Source organism: Strigops habroptila, chromosome 14 (assembly GCF_004027225.2).
Source record: "Strigops habroptila isolate Jane chromosome 14, bStrHab1.2.pri, whole genome shotgun sequence".
In the NCBI taxonomy this organism is placed as follows: domain Eukaryota; kingdom Metazoa; phylum Chordata; class Aves; order Psittaciformes; family Psittacidae; genus Strigops; species Strigops habroptila.
Window position 1 is genome coordinate 12855747 of NC_044290.2, and position 18592 is coordinate 12874338.

At 52.6% G+C, this 18592-nt stretch overlaps 3 long non-coding RNA genes across 5 annotated transcripts in view; 2 read left to right on the plus strand and 1 right to left on the minus strand.

Annotated features, from left to right (window-relative positions):
- Positions 1 to 3090, plus strand: part of LOC115616698 — a 5732-nt gene extending 2642 nt beyond the window's left edge. For both annotated transcript variants that reach the window (XR_003994360.2, XR_003994358.2), the window contains one exon: positions 2619 to 3090. This is a non-coding gene — a long non-coding RNA (uncharacterized LOC115616698). The remainder of the gene's footprint in view (positions 1 to 2618) is intronic.
- On the minus strand, positions 1979 to 17698 carry LOC115616697. The gene is made up of 2 exons (XR_003994357.1): positions 17191 to 17698; positions 1979 to 6198 (listed from the first exon to the last, which is right to left on the minus strand). It is a non-coding gene; the product is annotated as an uncharacterized LOC115616697 (long non-coding RNA).
- LOC115616695 lies at positions 11153 to 15651 on the plus strand. 2 transcript variants are annotated; one of them, XR_003994353.1, is made up of 4 exons: positions 11153 to 11275; positions 12421 to 12523; positions 13546 to 13649; positions 14995 to 15651. It is a non-coding gene; the product is annotated as an uncharacterized LOC115616695 (long non-coding RNA). The 2 variants fall into 2 exon arrangements; XR_003994354.2 differs by lacking the exon at positions 11153 to 11275 and adding an exon at positions 11969 to 12047.
- Positions 17699 to 18592: the final 894 nt, after the last annotated feature.

Sequence of the window (18592 nt, forward strand, 5' to 3'; positions counted from 1 at the left end):
AGCCCATACTAGTGGGGTGACTGTGTTCCCCACTTCCTCTGGTATACCTAGCTCAGTGGCTGGTTTCTGTAACATAAAAACTCAGGCCTCCACAGCCTTTTCATCAGGAACATGTATCTGATTTTTTCTTTCTTTAAATGTAACTTATGCATGTAATTTACTCAGTATATCTCTATCCAATAACAGCATGGGGCACTCAGGCATGTAAAGAAATTCATGCGTCAACATCTGTTTGTCAATTTTTAAGGTTGAAAGAAAGGTCAGGCTCCTGTCCACCCTGTGACACCAATGCCTGAAGCTGTTTGCTTGCTTAATTGCCCTTTACAAGTATAACAGAATGAGTAGCTTCTGTTTCTACAAGAAATTTTACCTTATCATTCCCCAACCTAACTGTAACCAGGGGCTCTGTTGGGGAGGGTTTCAAATCTTCTTCTGCTCCTCCTCAATCTTCGTTTAAAGTCATTGATTTCTCTGCCTGCCCTGACATTCCACTAAATCTCCAGTGTTTATTTTGGTTCTGAGGGCATTCTCTCTCCCAGTGCTCCCTCTGTTTACAAATTGCACACCGATCATTCTCTAAGTGAACCCATGGAGCCTGTTCACAGACCTTTCCATATAATCCTTCTTTCCGACCCCTTCCTCCCGGGCCGCTCACCCCTTTCCTGCTTTCCTGGGTGAAAGCAACAGTCAACAATGTTTTCTTTTTCTTCCCTCCTCCCCCCTCCACCCTTTCAATTTTACTCTGGAGCTTATCTTATGCCCTCACATATACAATAACAGATTAACCCACAATACACAATATTGTATCAACCAACAGTATTAATAATCGAGGACTCGAACCCCTTTCCACCACCATTTGAACCATTTTGGGGAACTTGCACCAGAGCACTGGTGGTGCGATTGTGATAGGTCTCCCAGGCCACATTGATTATTTTTCCCAAATCATATTGGTCCTCTCCCTCAAGCTTTTGTACCTTTTACTCATCACCTCTTTTAATCTTTCCATGAATCCAGAGGGTGATTCATTTATATCTTGCCTTATTTCGTATAGCTTAGACCAGCTCACTGCCTTGGGGACCGCATTCCTAATACCGAATAAAATCCACTTCTGATATTGTTTCAAAGCCTGCCTGTCCTGGTCCCAATTAGGATCCCAGTTAAGATCAGCAGTAGGTACATGAAGATTCACTGTACCTGCTACTGTGCTTGCTGTTATTTGTTGCTCTACCGTGGTCCAAGCCATATGGATAATGATATCCCTGCCAACACTCTCACAAACATGATGCATGATTACCAGCCACTTGTTTCCAAACATACAAATCTAGAATGGTAAAGGGAACCTTTATTGTGACCGGAGCGTCATTGCCCATAGCTTGTCTTAAAGACACAATCACATTTTCCCCTCCTTTTCCCCTAGTTTGCCCTGCCATAGGGCTAAAACATTCAGCCCCCTCTAACATCTCCCCTTCCGGTGCCTCTGCCTGTGCTTGTGCTTGTGCTTGATTCTTATTGTCAGCACCTTTGGCCCTGTTATTCACAATGCCCCTTCTCTGGGAGGCTATCATCAAATCCAAATCCTCCTCCGCTGGATTCCTCAGACGTTTAGTGCGTAACTGTCCTATGCTGCACAAAGAGCAACAGTGTTTAAGCGAATTTTACTATCTTTCTCCAAAAGCAATACTAACGGGTCCTGGGGTGCAATATTAAAACTACAATCCTTTTGCCATTCCCAATGATTTCTCAAAGTGAAAAACATTTTTGCATAAGCTACTTCATCCCACTTTCCTTCTCGTCTCAAGAATAACATCAATTGTAACAATGTATTATAATTAATAGTGTCGTTCACAGGCCACTTTTCCCCAAAATCCAGTTTGTACAATGGGCACCTTTGGTTACAGTATTTTACCAGAGTCTCCTGAGTGACTGAGCCACAGTTTGCTGTATTTTACTATGTTAAAGACACACACACTATTGTTAGTTGTTGTCAGTCCCGTGATGTTCCTTCTCCTGTCAGCCAGACATTCCTTAGTCCCTTCGTGTCAGCAAGTTAGAACAGTTTGCTGTATTTTACTACGTTAAAGTAACACACACTGTTGTTAGTTTAAACCTATAATTTAAGCCTACACACTTCTGGTGGAATTGCCCGTTCCACATGCATAAGCGACACGAGACAGGCGAGTTTCACAAGGCTAAGCAAGTTCTGCAAGGTTTAACAAGTTACCACATTATTTACACTGTTTCATTTTCAGAGAACCACAGGGCTTTTGTAAGATTCTGCACTTTTTCACTGTTCTCAGCAGGTTGTGTATTCATGGCAAGGCCACAGCTTTTCTCCAGTAGCTTTATGCAGGTTTATTCAGGCTTTTTATTCACCTTCAGTGACTTTTGAACTCCCATGTACTTGCTTTGGGTTTGCTTTTAATTCACTTTTCTGCTGTTTTATTCAGATTTGTTTGCTTTTTAGTTCCTTTGGGAGATCTTCAATTCAGTTTTATTCACTTTTCTTGGAGATTTCTTCAGATTTCTTCCCTTTTATTCTTTTTCATTCACATTTAATTCACTTTTATTGAGTTTTATTCAGGTTGATTTGTTTTCATTGGTGTTTATTCACTTTTCAGCTTTATGCCTGTTGTATTTAACTGCAATCCAGTTTAATGGAGCCGGAGTGACTGCACCGGGCTCGGCCCATGCCGCAGGATCTAGCTGAGCCCTCTGTGAAGGTGAGACCGACAGCCACCCCCACACTGCCCCGTGGCGACCCAGTGACACCCCATAGATACGCCACAGCGATGCATAGACACCCCCCTCGCGCCCAGCCCCATAGTGCCCTATAGACCCACAACACGTGTTCCCCAGCTTTTATTGACTCCTGGCGTCATGACGTCACCAGGATCGTGATGACATCATCAGCATCATCAATGACACAGTGCCCCGTAGGGGCCCCACTACCCCCCCACAACCCGTAAGAACCCCAACACCAGTTGATATTTTTATTCGCTTTCATTCTTTCTTTTTTAAACTTTCATTCACTTTTATTCGAGCTTTATTCAGGCTTGTTCACTTTTACTAATTTTTGATCACTTTTTCCTCACTTTCACTTTTTTGCTCACTTTTTTTCTCAGTTTTTGCTCACTTTTTATTCAGTTTTCTTCAGATTTGACTTAGTCACTTTTAATAGCATTTTTTGTTTAGATACCCCATAGTGACCCAGAGCAACCTATGGAAACCTCATAGAGCCCCATGGATCCCAGTAGATCCCCTATAGCCCCCGCGAGCCTCATAGACTCGCTATAGACATCCTGTAGGGTCCCAGAGCGACCCATAGACACCTCACAGAAACTCTTAATGAACCATGGACACGCCGTAGTGATCTAGAGAGACCCACAGACAGTCCATAGTGACCCATAGACAGCACATAGCCATCCACAGCAGCCCATGGACACCTGATAGACGTCCCATAGAGACCCACAGTAACCGATAGACACCCCACAGCAACCCATGGATACTCCAAAGTGACTCATAGATGCCACACAGAAACCCATGGATCCCCATAATGACCCACTGCAACCTATAGGTACCCTATAGACATCCTATAGCGAGCCCTGGACACCCTCTATGTGCCACAGCTGCCCATAGACACCTCATAGAGACCCACAGCAACTGCTAGATACCCCATAGACCCACACCTGGCCCCATGACAACCCATAGAGCCCTATACACTCCCTGCACTCCACAAAGCACCCTATAGACCCCCTCCCCACTGCCCCGTAGTTCCCTATAGATGCACAATACAAGCCTCACGACTTTTATTGACTCATGGTGTCGTTACGTCACCAGGACAGTGATGACATCATCCGCATCATCAATGGCATAGTGCCCTATAGAGACCCCCAAGAGCCCCATGGGGGGTCCCCAAGTGCCCCATAGAGCTCCCACTACCCCCCGCACCCTGTAAGTACCCCAACACCAATCAGTTTTTTTTGTTGACTTTCATTCATTTTTATTCATTCATTTTATTTAGGCTTGTTCACTTTTATTCAGTTTTATTCACTGTTTAACCACTTTATTCACTTTAATGCGCTTTTTATTCACTTCTTTCCAGTTTTCTTCAGATTTCATTTAGTCACTTATAGTAACTTTTTTTTTTAGGTATCCCTTGGTGACCCAGAGCAACCCATGGACACCTCCTAGAGCCCCGCAGAGCACAGTAGATCCCCTATAGAGCCACTCAGCCTCATAGCCTCCCTGTAGACATCCCATAGGGTCCCAGGGCGACCCGTAGACATCCCAGAGCAACTCTTAGCAACCCGTGGACACCCCATAGTTACGTACAGACACCCATAAACATCACATAGTGACCCATAGACAGTCCACAGCACCCCATAGAGACCCACAGCAACTCCTAGATACCCTATACACCCCCACATGGCCCCATGACGACCCACAGAGCCACATAGACACCCCTCCCGCCCCCCACCCTATAGTTCCCGATAGACGCACAACACGCACCCCACGGCTTTTATTGACTTAGGGTGTCGTGATGCCACCAGGACTGCGATGACAGCAGCAGCAGCAGCATCGTCAAGCAGCACGGCACCACGTAGGGCCCCCAATTACCCCGTCGCACGCCATAAGTACCCCCACACCAATCATTTTTTTATTTGCTTTCATTCATTTTTATGAACTTTTATTCGAGATTCATTCAGGTTTGTTCACTTTTATTCCTTTTTATTTGGTTTGTAATAATTTGTAATCACATTATTCACTTTTGCTTTTTATTATCTTTACGAAGTTTTATTCAGCTTTATTTGCTTTTTTATTCATTTTTTTCTTCAGATTTATTTGCTTTTTAGTCTCTTTTTTTTAAATAACTTTTTTTTTTGTTTTTAAATGCCCCGTAGCCACCCAGAGAAACTCATAGAGCCCCACAGGCCCTATAGATATCCCATAGAGCCGCACAGCGACCGCTAGAGCCTCAAAGAGACCCCATAGCGATCACATAATGATCACATTGCGGTGGGTCTGGGCTGGGTGTGAGGCCAAGGTGGGGTTAATGGTGGCCTGGGGGCGTGGTCTGTGCTGTGGGAGGGCTCTGGGAGGGGTGTGGTCTGTGCTGTGGGAGGGCTCTGGGAGGGGCGGGGTTAATAAAGGCCTGGGGGTGTGGTCTGTACTGTGGGAGGGCTCTAAAGGGGTGTGGACTGTGCTGTGGGAGGGCTAAGGGAGGTGCAGGGTTAATGGCGGCCTGGGGGCGTGGTCTGTGCTGTGGGAGGGGCTATGGGAGGGGCGGGGTTAATAAACGCCTGAGGGCATGGTCTGTGCTGTGGGAGGGGTATGGGTGGGGCAGGGTTAATAATGGCCTGGGGGCGTGGTCTGTGCTGTGGGAGGGGCTAATATAGGAGGGTGGGTGTGGTGTAGGCTCAGGGGTGGTTGGTACCAGAGGATGAGGCCTCTGTTGTGGTGGGCTAATGAGGGACAAGGGGCATGGACTCATTTGAGGACTTTGATTGAGGCTGTGGGCGGGGCCAGGGCTGGTGAGAGGTGGAGCTGTGGTGTAGACAAGGGGCGGGGACTGTGTTGGGGGCGTGGTCTAGGCTGTGGCTAGGGCTGGGGGTGTGGCCGGGGTGGGGTCTCAGCTAGGGGCAGGGTTCAGGTTGGCCTGGGGTGTGTGTGTGGTGGGGTGACTGGGGGTGTGGCTTGGGTAGGGGTGTGTTCAGGTAGGGCTCTGGGCAGGGTTAGTACAGGGCTGGGGGTGTGCCCAGGCTGGGGGTGTGGCCCCAAGAGGGCGGAGCAAGGGCTGGGGGCGTGGCCAGGACAGGACTGGGTAGGTCTGAAGCAGGCCTGAGGTGAGAACATGGTGGGGGGCGTGGCCACCTCCCGAGTGGGGTGTGGTCTGCCTTGTGGGCGGGGCTACCAGGGGAAGTGGGCACATGAGGGGACAGGTCCAGGTGAGGTGTGGGCGGAGCTTTGCTGGAGCAGAGGTGGGTGGCCCTGCAGGGGGCGGGGCTTGTCCTGGGGGTGTGGACTCCCAGAATGGCTTAGATAGGACTGGGGAAGGTGAGCAGGGGCATAGCTTGTGAAGGGCTGTTGTCTCAGCTGCTGGCACTTGCCTCTGACACTTGACCTTTGATCCTTGATCCTCCACTGTGACTGCTGGCTTTTTTTACCTGTGATACCTCACACTGACCTTTGACCTTTCACCTCTGGCATTTGACCTGTGACCTATGACCCCCTCTGCAGAGCCACTTGTCTCTGCATCCATTGTAACCCTGGCCACAGCCCCCAGCCCCCCCACACCAGCCCCACTCCTTCACCAGCACCAAGCTCCACCTGTACACTGGCCCCACCACAACTGTGCCTCCACCCACAGCCTTGACCACACCCCCATCCCTCATGGGCCTGACCCCAGCACAGGACCCACCCCTTCACTAGCCCCGCCCCCTAGTCGAGACCACGCCCATAATCCCACAGTAGGGCAACCCACAACACAGCTCACACCTCCCAGGCCTTTACTGACCCTGCCCCTTCCATAGCCCCATCCACCTGTGGCTAGGCCCATGCCCAGCATAGAACCACACCTCCAGCCTAAGCACACCCCCAGGCCTTCATCAGCTCCAGCTCTGGTCCCGCCCCCCCAGCCCTAGCCACACCCCCCAGCATGGTCCCACCTCAGGCCTGCTTTGGATGTGCCCACCCAGCCCTGTCCTGGCCACGCCCCCAGCCCCACTCTAGCCACACCCACATCCCTTGCCAAGGAGGCACCCCTAAGCATGGCCCCGCCCTCTTGGGGCCACGCCCCCGGCCCTGTACTAACCCTGCCAGGTCCTACTGCCCACTGGTCCCCAGCTTCCCCCAGCCGGGTCCTAGTGCCTGCCCAGTCACTGTTTCTGCTGGCTGGGTCCTGGTGCCTGTCCTACTGCCCGCCTGCCGGGTCCTAATGTCCACCCACAGGTTCCTAGATTCTGCTGGCCGGGTCCTAGTGCCCGCCTTCCCACCCACCGGATCCCAGTGCCTGCCTTCCTGCCCCCCTGCCTGGTCCTACTGATCATCCTCCCTACTAACCCCGCCCAGAACCCTCACCACGCCCCCTGTCACAAGGCCCCCCACCCACCCCCAGCCCTACCTGAACCCCGCCCCTAGCTGAGACCCCACCCCGGCCACGCCCCCAGCACAGTTCCCACCCTTTGTCTACAGGCTATGAGGCTGAGCAGGTCTAGGCCACAGCCTAGACCACGCCCCCAGCCCAGTTCCTGCCCCTTGTCTACACCACAGCTTTGATCACACCCTCACCTGAGTCCATGCCCCTTGTCCCTCATTGGCCCAGCCCAACAGAGGCCTCATCCCCTGGTACCAACCACCCCTGAGCCTAGACCACACCCACCCTCCTATATTAGCCCCTCCCACAGCACCGACCATGCCCCCAGGCTGCCATTAACCCTGCCTCACCCATGGCCCCTCCCAGAGCACAGACCACGCCCTCAGGCCTTTATTAACCCCGCCCCTCCCATAGACCAGACCATGCCCCCAGGCCTTTATTAACCCCGCCCCTCCCAGAGCCCTCCCACAGCACAGACCACTCCCCTCCCAGAGCCCTCCCACAACACAGACCACACCCCCAGGCCTTTGTTAACCCTGCCTGGGCCTCACACCTAGCCCAGACCCACCATAATGTCATTAAAAAGGGAATAAAAAGTGAATCAAGCTGACTACAACTTGAAAAGTGAACAAAAATTGACTAAAACCAAATAAAAAGTGAATTAAACCGAAGAAATTCAACAAAAAGTGAAAACAAGCAATTATAAATTATGAAAAAGTTAATAAAAATGAATGAAATGAAGTAAAAAATTCATGGGTGTTGGGGCACTTACAGGCCACGGGGGGTAGCGGGTTCCCTATCGGGTGCCACGTATACAGATTCTGCTGCTGTTATTGCAATGCCAGTAGTCAATAAAAGCTGTGGGGCGTGAGTTGTGGGTCTATAGGATGCTATGGGGCGGTGGAGGGCGTCTATGGCGTGATATGGGTTGCCATGGGGCAGCGTGTGGGTCACTCTGGGGTCTATATGGGTCGCTATGGAGGGTCCAGTGGTTGCTGTCGGGTGTCTATGGGTCACCGTATGGCTCTATGCAGTGCCTATAAGGTGTCGGGGCTCTATGGAGTGTCCAGGAGTTTCCCTGGGTCGCTACGGGGCATCTGGGGAAAAAAAAAAAAAGAAGTTACTAAAAAGGATGCTAAAGCAAATAAATCTGAAAAAAAAAATTAAATTAATAAACCGCAAATAAAGCTGAATAAAACTGCGTAAAGTCAGCAAAAAGCAAATAAAAGTGAATAAAGTGATTATAAGTTATTACGAAGTAAATAAAAAGGAATAAAAGTGAACAAGCCTGAATGAATCTCGAATAAAAGTGAATGAAAGCTCATAAAAATGAATGAAAGCAAATAAAAAACCGGTTGGTGTGGGGGTACTTATGGGAGGTGGGGGTAGTGGGGGCCCTATGGGGTGCCATGGCGGTTGACGCTGCTGCTGCTGCTGCTGCCATCCCAGTCCTGGTGAAGTCACGACACCATAAGAGTTGTCACGTGTGGGCCACGTGTGGGTCTACAGGGTATCTAGCAGTTGCTGTGGGTGGCCGTGGCTCACTACAGGGTGTCCAGGGCTCGCTATAGGGTGTCTATGGGGTATCTATAGGTCGCAATGGGTCACTATGGGGATCTGTGGGTCGCTCTGGGACCCTATGGGATGTCTATAGGGACTCTATGAGGCTGGGGGTCCTATAAAGGATCGAAGGGGGGTCTATGGGATGTCCAGGGGTTGCTCTGGGTCACTGTGGGGAATCTAAAAAAGAAAATGTTACTAAAAGTGACTAAATCAAATCGCAAGAAAACTGAATGAAAACTGAATGAAAAGTCAACAGAATGTCAATAAAGTGATTAAAAAGCAAAGAAAACTGAATAAAAGTGAATAAACCTGAATGAAACTCAAAGAAAAGTGAATAAAAATGAAAGCGAATAAAAGAGTCAAACCCCAACTTACGTCGGGGGGGGAGTGGGGACTCTATGGGGTACTTGGGGTTCCCTATGGGGCTCGTTGTGTTGGGTGGGCCACCTGTCCCCCGGGGAGTACCTGCTGCTGGGCATGGAGCCCTGGGAATACCAGGAACGCCGCCGGGATCAGCACCGGGAGCTGCTGCCCCAGGTGCTGCAGCACCCCTTGGACCCCCCTGGCACCGTGGGGCGGCTGCTCCTGGGGCTGCACCCCAGGGTGCTACTGGCCAGCACCCACCGAGGGATCTTCCTGCACCTCCGGGACGGATCCGGGATGACGCGAATGACGACAGGAATGCTGGAGGTTCACTGCTGAGCTGCACATACCATGGGGCTGCCGCTGTGGCGCGGAGAGCTGGTGCACGTCTTCGATGTGCAGAGGGTTTGGCAGGGTGAGGGTTAATCTCTCCTCATCCTGATCCATGGGCTCTTCCTCATCATCCTCCTCACCATCTCCATCCCCACAGAGGTGCAGCAGCACCGGGCAGGGCTGGCCCCCCGGTCCTGGCACTGGGTGATGCTGGTGCTGAGGCAGGAGCTGGGGCCACACGATGGAGCCCACAACAGCAGCCTGGTCCTGCAGGTACAGAGGGCGTCCAACATCACCATCTGGTGTCCACCGCCCACCATTCCGTATTAGAGGGATGGAGTTTGGGACACGGGGATGGAGAACATGTCCTCAACCACCATGTGCTGGCCCCCCCATCCACCATCTGCTCTTCCCCCCCACTGCCATTCCCCCACACCCCTTCTTCTACCCCGTACCCCACTATTCCACTCTTCCCCCTCATCTATCCCCCTAACAGCCATTATCCCCCTTTTTTCACATCATCTACCACCCCTAACAGCCATTACCCCCCATCATCTATCCCCTCTAACTGCTATTATCTCCCCCTTCCCCCTCATCTATCCCCCCTAAGCGTCATTATCCCCCCCTTCCCCATCATCTATCCCCCCTAACTGTTATGACGCCTCCCTTCCCCCTCATCTATCCCCTCTAATGGCCATTACTCCCCACTTCCCCGTCATCTATCCCCCCAACCGCCATGATCCCTCCCTTCCCCCTTATCTATCACCCCTAACCGCCATGATCCCCCCTTCCCCCTCATCTATCCCCCCTAACCGCCATGATCCCCCCTTCCCCCCATCTATCCCCCCTAACCGCCATGATCCCCCCTTCCTCCTCATCTATCCCCCCTAACCGCCATTATTCCCCCCTTCCCCCTCATCCATCCCCCCTAACCGCCATTATTTCCTCCTTCCCATCATCCGTCCCCCCTAACCGCCATTATTCCCCCCTTCCCCATCATCTATCCCCCCTAACCGCCATGACCCCCCCTTCCCCCTCATCTATCCCCCTAACCGCCATTATTCCCCCCTTCCCCATCATCTATCCCCCCTAACCGCCATTATTTCCTCCTTCCCATCATCTATCCCCCCTAACCGCCATTATTCCCCCCTTCCCCATCATCTATGCCCCCTAACCGCCATTATCCCCCCCTTCCCCATCATCGATCCCTTTAACCGCCATTATCCCCCCTTCCTTATTATCTGCCCCCTTCAACCGCCATTATCCCCCCCCCTTCCCCACCATCTCTCCCCTCTTGACCACCATTATCCCTCCTTCCCCATCATCTGTCCCCTTCAACCGCCATTATCCCCCCTTTCCCCGTCATCCGCTTTCCCTTTAAACCGCTTTCCTCCCCCGTCACCGCCGTCTTCTCGCCCACCAAAACCGGAACAAACCTTCGGCCAGCAGCTCTTGGACGGCCGCGCGCCGAGATGAGCCCCGCTAAGCTTCATAGCCGCGCATCTATTGAAGATAAAGCCGCGTTTCAGCCGCCGCCGCCGCCACCTTCTCCTTCTTCCTCCCCGGCCGCCGCCATCGCTCCCTCACACCGAGGGGCACCGCTGATTGGCCGCCGGTCGCTAGGCGGGAAGGCGTCCCCCCAGCTGCGCGCTGTAGCTAAGGCAGAGGCGGCCAGGGATTGAACGACGCTGTCCCACCGCCTCCATGTCCCGCCCTCGCTGTGAGGCGAGCAGCGCAGTGATTGGCTGGGAGGCGGGAGTGGGCGAGGTTATAAAAGGGGCGGTGTAGGGCGGGAGGTATTTTTCCGGCGGCGGCGTCAGGGGTGGAGTCAGCGGCGGTGTCAGGGGCGGAGCAGCGCCGGAAGGGGCAGTAGCAGTGGCGGCAGTCTCGGCAGCCTCGGCAGCAGGAGCGGCGGCGGGCGAGGTAGTAAAAGTGGCGGCGGGAGCGGCGGTGGGGGGGCGGTAGGGGGGCGGTAGGGGTGGCGGCGGCGGCAGCAGGAGGCGCGGGGGGAGGGGGCTGGAGCGGCGGGGGGAAAGCGGTGGGGGGGAGGCGGGCGCGGGGCGGCAAGGGCTAGGGGCTCATGGTTCATCAGTGCTTTTAATTAAATTTGATTTACTTTACGTTTATTTACGACTATATGAATTTATTTGAGATTTAGTCGAGATTTTATCACTTGTTCACTTTGATTCCCTTATGCAGTTTTTCATTGAGTTTTATTCACTTAATACTGACTTTTAGTCACTTTATTAACTTTTTTCTCTTTTTATTCACTATTTGCTTTTTAGTCACTTTTTTCAGGTTTTTGGGTTTTTTCCCCCATTTCTATTCACATGTGTTCGCATTTATTCACTTTTTATTGAGGCATAAATACTGGTTTTTACTCAATTTTTTATTTGCCTGAATTCACTTTTAATCACTTTTTATTCAGCTGTGTTGGGAACACCTGGTTTCAATAAGAGCTCCTGAGGCAGAGGGAGGTTTAAAGCTTTATTCGAATAAAGGGAGATCTCCAGCCGACACACCTGGTTCAGGGTTCTCCATTTGCAGTCAGTATCCACCTGTTTGATGCTTTCCCTGCCTGCAAAGTGCCTCCTCCTTTCTTCTTTGCCTCAGATCCTCCGAGCCATTCTACTGTGCATAAGCGACAGTTCCCATGAGACGGGCGAGTTTCACAAGGCTAAGCAAGTTCTGCAAGGTTTAAAAAGTTCTCGCATTATTGACACTGTTTCTTTTTCATAGAACCACAGGGCTTTTGTAAGATTCTGCACTTTGTCCCTGTTGTCAGCAGTGTATTTGTGTGTTTCTAGCAAGGCCACAGCTGTTCTCCACAAGCTTTATGTACGTTTTTGTCACCCTTGAGCTCCCATGTACTTGCTTTGGATTTGCTTTTACTTCACTTTTATGCTGTTTTATTCAGATGTATTTGCTTTTTAGTTCCTTTGAGTGATCTTCAATTCAGTTTTATTCACTTTTCTTGGCGATTTATTCAGATTTATTCCCTTTTCTTCTTTTTCATTCACGTTTAATTGACTTGTATTCACTTTCGTTGGTGTTTATTCCCTTTTCAGCTTTACGCCTGTTGTATTTAACTGCAGTCCAGTTTAATGGAGCTGGAGCGACTGCACCGGGCCCGGCCCACGCCCCAGGATGGACCTGAGTCCCCCTGCGAAGGTGAGACCCACAGCCACCCCCACACTGCCCCATGGCAACCCAGTGACCCATAGATACACTCCCCCCCATCCCCATGGTGCCCTGTAGACCCACAACACGTGTTCCCCAGCTTTTATTGACTCCTGGCGTCATGATGTCACCAGGACCGTGGTGACATCATCAGCATCATCAATGACACAATGACAGTGCCCATAGGGCGCCCACTACCCCCCCGCAACCCCTGAGTACCCCAACACCAGTCCATTTTTTTATTCGCTTTCATTCATTTTTTTTTAAACTTTTGGCTCAGTTTTTGGCTCAGTTTCTGCTCAGTTTTCTTCAGATTTGGTTTAGTCAGTTTTAGTAAGAGTTTTTTTTAGATACCCCGTAGGTGACCCAGAGCAACCCCTGACCACCTCATAGAGCCCCATAGAGCCCAGTAGATCCCGTATAGGCCCCCAGCCTCATAGGCTCCCTATAGACATCCCCTAGGGCTCCAGAGCGACCCATAGACACAGCACAGCAACACTTGATGAGCCATGGACACACCCTAGTGACCTGCGGAGACCCATAGACATGCCGTAGCCATCCACAACACCCCGTGGACGCTCAAAGAGAGCCCATAGAGCCCCATAGACTGCCCCCTAGATTCCCAGTAGGCGCCCCTCAGCCTGATAGACAGCCTATAGACATCCCATAGAGAGCCTCAGCGACTGATACGGGTCTGTTGTATGCTTCTGCACTTTTTCACTGTTGTCAGCAGTGTATTTGTGTATTTCTGGCAAGGCCACAGCTGTTCTCCCCAAGCTTTATGCATGTTTGTGTCACCCTTGAGCTCCCATGTACTTGCTTTGGATTTGCTTTTACTTCACTTTTATGCTGTTTTATTCAGATGTATTTGCTTTTTAGTTCCTTTGAGTGATCTTCAATTCAGTTTTATTCACTTTTCTTGGCGATTTATTCAGATTTATTCCCTTTTCTTCTTTTTCATTCATGTTTAATTGACTTGTATTCACTTTCGTTGGTGTTTATTCCCTTTTCAGCTTTACGCCTGTTGTATTTAACTGCAGTCCAGTTTAATGGAGCTGGAGCGACTGCACCGGGCCCGGCCCACGCCCCAGGATGGACCTGAGTCCCCCCCGTGAAGGTGAGACCCACAGCCCCCCCGACACTGCCCCATGGCAACCCAGTGACCCATAGATACACTCCCCCCCATCCCCGTGGTGCCCTGTAGACCCACAACACGTGTTCCCCAGCTTTTATTGACTTCTGGCGTCATGATGTCACCAGGACCGTGATGACATCATCAGCATCATCAATGACACAGTGCCCCATAGGGCGCCCACTACCCCCCCGCAACCCCTGAGTACCCCAACACCAGTCCATTTTTTTTATTCGCTTTCATTCTTTTTTTTTTTTTTTTTAAAGTTTCATTCACTGTTTGCGCAGGTTTTGGTTGCGCAGGTTTTGTTCAGTTTTGTTCAGATTTCGGTTAGTCACTTTTAGTAAGATATTTTTTTTTTTTTTCCTAGATACCCCGTAGTGACCCAGAGCAACCCCTGGCCACCTCATAGAGCCCCACAGAGCCCAGTAGATCTCTTATATGCCCCCCCCAGCCTCATAGACTCCCTATAGATATCCCGTAGGGTCCCAGAGCGACCCATAGGCACCCTACATGAACTCTTGATGAACCACGGAGATGCCATAGTGATCTCCAGACGCCCATAGGCAGCTCTTAGTGACCTATAGACGTCCCATAGCCATCCAGAACACCCCATGGACACCCTATAGACATAGCATAGAGTGTCACAGTGACTGATAGACACCCCACAGCAACCCATGGATACTCCAAAGTGACTCACAGATGCCCCATAGAGAGTCATAGATCCCCATAATGACCCACTGCAACCTACAGATACCCTGTAGCCACCCTATAGCGAGCCCCGGACACCCTGTAGTGTGCCACGGCCACCCATAGACACCCCATAGAGAGACACAGCAACTGCTAGATCCCCCATAGACCCACACCTGGCCCCATGACAACCCATAGAGCTCTATACGCACCCTGCACTGCCACATAGCACCCTATAGACCCCCTCCCCACTGTGCCATAGTTCCCTATAGATGCACAACACACGCCTCACGGCGTTTATTGACTTATGGTGTTGTGATGTCACCAGGACTGTGATGACATCATTTGCATCATCAATGGCACGGCACCCTATAGGGACCCCCAAGAGCCCCGTGGGGGGTCCGCAAGTGCCCCCTGGAGCTCCCACTACCCCCCGCACCCTGTAAGTACCCCAACACCAATCAGTTTTTTTTGTTGACTTTCATTCATTTTTATTCATTCATTTTATTTAGGCTTGTTCACTTTTATTCAGTTTTATTCACTGTTTAACCACTTTATTCACTTTAATGCGCTTTTTATTCACTTCTTTCCAGTTTTCTTCAGATTTCATTTAGTCACTTATAGTAACTTTTTTTTTTAGGTATCCCTTGGTGACCCAGAGCAACCCATGGACACCTCCTAGAGCCCCGCAGAGCACAGTAGATCCCCTATAGAGCCACTCAGCCTCATAGCCTCCCTGTAGACATCCCATAGGGTCCCAGGGCGACCCGTAGACATCCCAGAGCAACTCTTAGCAACCCGTGGACACCCCATAGTTACGTACAGACACCCATCAACATCACATAGTGACCCATAGACAGTCCCCAGCCATCCACAGCACCCCATAGAGACCCACAGCAACTCCTAGATACCCTATACACCCCCACACGGCCCCATGACGACCCACAGAGCCACATAGACACCCTCCACTGCCACACAGCGCCCCACCCTATAGTTCCCGATAGACGCACAACACGCACCCCACGGCTTTTATTGACTTAGGGTGTCGTGATGCCACCAGGACTGCGATGACAGCAGCAGCAGCAGCATCGTCAAGCAGCACGGCACCACGTAGGGCCCCCAATTACCCCGTCGCGCCCCATAAGTACCCCCACACCAATCGTTTTTTTATTTGCTTTCATTCATTTTTATGAACTTTTATTCGAGATTCATTCAGGCTTGTTCACTTTTATTCCTTTTTATTTGCTTTGTAATAATTTGTAATCACATTATTCACTTTTGCTTTTTATTATCTTTACGAAGTTTTATTCAGCTTTATTTGCTTTTTTATTCATTTTTTTCTTCAGATTTATTTGCTTTTTAGTCTCTTTTTTTTAAATAACTTTTTTTTTGTTTTTAAATGCCCCGTAGCCACCCAGAGAAACTCATAGAGCCCCACAGGCCCTATAGATATCCCATAGAGCCGCACAGCGACCGCTAGAGCCTCATAGAGACCCCATAGCGATCACATAATGATCACATTGCGGTGGGTCTGGGCTGGGTGTGAGGCCAAGGTGGGGTTAATGGTGGCCTGGGGGCGTGGTCTGTGCTGTGGGAGGGCTCTGGGAGGGGTGGGGTTAATAAAGGCCTGGGGGTGGGGTCTGTGCTGTGGAAGGGCTCTGGGAGGGGTGGGGTTAATGAAGGCCTGGGGGTGTGGTCTGTGCAGTGGCAGGGCTAAGGGAGGGGTGGGGTTAATAAAGGCCTGGGGGTGTGGTCTGTGCTGTGGGAGGGCTCTAGAGGGGTGTGGTCTGTGCTGTGGGAGGGCTCTGGGAGGTGTGGGGTTAATAAAGGCCTGGGGGTGGGGTCTGTGCAGTGGGAGGGCTAAGGGAGGGGTGGGGTTAATAAAGGCCTGGGGGTGTGGTCTGTGCTGTGGGAGGGCTCTAGAGGGGTGTGGTCTGTGCTGTGGGAGGGCTCTGGGAGGTGTGGGGTTAATGGCAGCCTGGGGGTGTGATGTGTCCTGTGGGAGGGGCTATGGGAGGGGCAGGGTAAATAAAGGCCTGAGGGCGTGGTCTGTTCTGTGGGAGGGGCTAATATAGGAGGGTGGGTGTGGTGTAGGCTCAGGGGTGGTTGGTAGCAGGGGATGAGGCCTCTGTTGTGGTGGGCTAATGAGGGACAAGGGGCATGGACTCATTTGAGGACTTTGATTGAGGCTGTGGGCGGGGCCAGGGCTGGTGAGAGGTGGAGCTGTGGTGTAGACAAGGGGCGGGGACTGTGTTGGGGGCGTGGTCTAGGCTGTGGCTAGGGCTGGGGGTGTGGCCGGGGTGGGGTCTCAGCTAGGGGCAGGGTTCAGGTTGGCCTGGGGTGTGTGTGTGGTGGGGTGACTGGGGGTGTGGCTTGGGTAGGGGTGTGTTCAGGTAGGGCTCTGGGCGGGGTTAGTACAGGGCTGGGGGTGTGGCCCCCAAGAGGGCGGAGCAAGGGCTGGGGGCGTGGCCAGGACTGGGTAGGTCTGAAGCAGGCCTGAGGTGAGAACATGGTGGGGGGCGTGGCCACCTCCCGAGTGGGGTGTGGTCTGCCTTGTGGGCGGGGCTACCAGGGGAAGTGGGCACATGAGGGGACAGGTCCAGGTGAGGTGTGGGCGGAGCTTTGCTGGAGCAGAGGTGGGTGGCCCTGCAGGGGGCGGGGCTTGTCCTGGGGGTGTGGACTCCCAGAATGGCTTAGATAAGACTGGGGAAGGTGAGCAGGGGCATAGCTTGTGAAGGGCTGTTGTCTCAGCTGCTGGCACTTGCCTCTGACACTTGACCTTTGATCCTTGATCCTCCACTGTGACTGCTGGCTTTTTTTACTTTTGACCTTTCACCTCTGGCATTTGACCTGTGACCTATGACCCCCTCTGCAGAGCCACTTGTCTCTGCATCCATTGTAACCCTGGCCACAGCCTGGACCACGCCCCCAGCCCCCCCACACCAGCCCCACTCCTTCACCAGCACCAAGCTCCACCTGTACACTGGCCCCACCACAACTGTGCCTCCACCCACAGCCTTGACCACACCCCCATCCCTCATGGGCCTGACCCCAGCACAGGACCCACCCCTTCACTAGCCCCGCCCCCTAGTCGAGACCACGCCCATAATCCCACAGTAGGGCAACCCACAACACAGCTCACACCTCCCAGGCCTTTACTGACCCTGCCCCTTCCATAGCCCCATCCACCTGTGGCTAGGCCCATGCCCAGCATAGAACCACACCTCCAGCCTAAGCACACCCCCAGGCCTTCATCAACTCCAGCTCTGGTCCCGCCCCCCCAGCCCTAGCCACACCCCCCAGCATGGTCCCACCTCAGGCCTGCTTTGGATGTACCCACCCAGCCCTGTCCTGGCCACGCCCCCAGCCCCACTCTAGCCACACCCACATCCCTTGCCAAGGAGGCACCCCTAAGCATGGCCCCGCCCTCTTGGGGCCACGCCCCCGGCCCTGTACTAACCCTGCCAGGTCCTACTGCCCACTGGTTCCCAGCTTCCACCAGCCGGGTCCTAGTGCCTGCCCAGTCACTGTTTCTGCTGGCTGGGTCCTGGTGCCTCTCCTACTGCCTGCCTGCCTGGTCCTAATGTCCACCCACAGGTTCCTAGATTCTGCTGGCCGGGTCCTAGTGCCCGCCTTCCCACCCACCGGATCCCAGTGCCTGCCTTCCTGCCCCCCTGCCTGGTCCTACTGATCATCCTCCCTACTAACCCCGCCCAGAACCCTCGTCACGCCCCCTGTCACAAGGCCCCCCACCCACCCCCAGCCCTACTTGAACCCCGCCCCTAGCTGAGACCCCACCCCGGCCACGCCCCCAGCACAGTTCCCACCCTTTGTCTACAGACTATGAGGCTGAGCAGGTCTAGGCCACAGCCTAGACCACGCCCCCAGCCCAGTTCCTGCCCCTTGTCTACACCACAGCTTTGATCACACCCTCACCTGAGTCCATGCCCCTTGTCCCTCATTGGCCCAGCCCAACAGAGGCCTCATCCCCTGGTACCAACCACCCCTGAGCCTAGACCACACCCACCCTCCTATATTAGCCCCTCCCACAGCACCGACCATGCCCCCAGGCTGCCATTAACCCTGCCTCACCCATGGCCCCTCCCAGAGCACAGACCACGCCCTCAGGCCTTTATTAACCCCGCCCCTCCCAGAGCCCTCCCACAGCACAGACCACTCCCCTCCCAGAGCCCTCCCACAGCACAGACCACACCCCCAGGCCTTTGTTAACCCTGCCT